Source organism: Microtus ochrogaster, chromosome 19, assembly GCF_000317375.1.
Source record: "Microtus ochrogaster isolate Prairie Vole_2 chromosome 19, MicOch1.0, whole genome shotgun sequence".
NCBI lineage: Eukaryota > Metazoa > Chordata > Mammalia > Rodentia > Cricetidae > Microtus > Microtus ochrogaster.
In genome coordinates, this window is record NC_022021.1 from 58,015,998 (window position 1) to 58,018,139 (window position 2,142).

A 2,142-nucleotide genomic window follows, 5' to 3' on the forward strand; every position below is an offset into this window, starting at 1 on the left:
ACCGCTTGGTATAGATAGGTCTAATTTTAACTACTTGTCATTATCTGACTTATCTCTCTTTATTAAAAATACTTTTATTGAGATTATATGTATAAATACATAACAATATATATAAAACAGACAATACATATGTATAACAAAATGTATAACTCAGTCAAATAAATTCTTTTTTCTGAGAAAATTTTATTGGCCTTTTGAATACAATTTATTTGACAGGAAGGATGGTCCCCTCACACTTCTGCTGGGACCAGCGCAAGGCCTCCTCTTGACTGATTCTGTGTTTGGCCCCAATGCAGCCTGTCCTGTACTTCTTGTCTGCAGTGTTGAAACCTGGCCTGCCCGGAACCACACAGAAGTCCAGGCCGTTGCTTGGGTCAGATTTGATTCCCAGGTCAATGTGTTCTTGAATTCCAAAGGCTAAGTTTCCAGTATCTGAGAAGTTATTTTTCCCTAACTCGTACTCCTGTACCTTCAGGCCTTTCTCTAGGAATCCTTCTGCCTTGACTCCACGGACAGGGCAGTGAGCAGCAATCTTTTCATTTCTCTTGTGCCTAAGGACCTAGAGGCGTATCTAGCTTTGGGAAATACAGGTATCTGTTCTGTGAGCTGCTCCAACACCTTGGCTGCCCCGGGTCAATCTGTCTCCGCTCTCCCCAACACAGACACTGAGGCAGAGCTTGCGGATTCGAAGTCCTGCATGGGGTTCTCCTTTTCACCTTGATCTTGTGACATGATGGAGAGCAGGGAGAGAGACAGTCAAATAAACATGCTCACACTTGAGGCAATGCCACCTCTGTCCATCTGAGTACCTTCAATTAGCATCCCTAAGTGAAACTCTGACCCATCAACAATAGCAATTGTTCCTTCCCCTAGCCTGTGGCCACTACTATTTTACTTGGTGAATCTTCCTAGTCTAGGTAACTCCACTAAGTTGGAGGCAAGTGTTCTTTTGGGTGTGGTATTTTTATTTTTCACTTATCATAATGCTTCCAAGGTTCATTCATGTTGACTTGCACCAGTAATTTTCTTTTCTTTTAAAGGCAGAACCATATTCCATAGCATGTTTACATCATATCTTGTTTGTCTGTGTATTCATTGTTTGGTGAACTACTGGGTGATTTCTACCATACTTTGTTGCTATGGATATTGATGTATAAATATCTTTTTCGGTCCTCTTATCAATTTGTTTTTTATACTTAGCCAGAAATGGAACACACAGGTCCCATAACTGCTCTGAGTCTCAGTTTTACAGTGTGGCTGTTTCTCAGAGCGGCTGTGCTTCCTTCCATTCTCAAGTATCTTCAAGATGTCCTCTGTTCTGGACCTGTCTCGTCTTCACGGCTGGGAAGTGGCATCTCACTAATGTGCATTCTCTAGTGACCGGTGGTAGTGAGCACCTTTTTACTAGCTATTTGTTTATCTTCTTTGTGGGAATATCGTCAAGTCCTTTAACCATTTAGTTACTTATTTATTGAGACAGGGCTATTTTAAAGTTTGTGGCTTTTATATTTCTCTCTGAAAGCCTGGACATTAACCCTTTACCAGATATATTGCCTTTGAATGCTTTCCAGCACTGGGGATGGCCTTTTTATTTTTATTTTTTGACTGTATTCTTTGAAGTATAAAAGTTTTAAATTTTAATGAAACTCAATTTAGATATGCTTTGTGGCTTAAACTTTTGGTTTTGCAATAAATCATTGCTGAGCCCCAAGCTGTGATGCTCTCCTCCCATCCTTTCTTTTAAGCGTCTACATTTACCACTTTGATTCACTTTGACTTTATATTTAAATAAATATGGAATAAATGATGGCCTAACTTTATCCTTTTAAATGTTGGTGTCCAGTTTGCTCAGTGCTATTTGCTGCAGACTTTTTCCCAGTTTGGTGCCTGTTCTCCTCCTGCAAGTCATCTGACTATGCCTTGAGGACACATTTTGAGCTCCTTATTTTATTTTACTTGTTGATCTGCCTACTTTCATGCAAATACTGTGCTGTTTTAAATATTGTAAAAAGTAAAATCATCGACAGAGTTTCTAAGAATATTGATAGAACATCTTTGCTTTACGGTTTCCATCCTTGTCTACAGGGCACCTCTGAAATTGGTGTGCATAATTCCCAGGAGTATTTTCACGTATTTATCGCA

General features: G+C 39.5%; 1 pseudogene; it reads right to left on the reverse strand.

Annotated features, from left to right (window-relative positions):
- Window positions 1-205: 205 nt before the first annotated feature.
- LOC102001839 lies at window positions 206-732 on the reverse strand (annotated as a pseudogene).
- Between the last annotated feature and the right edge of the window lie 1,410 nt (window positions 733-2,142).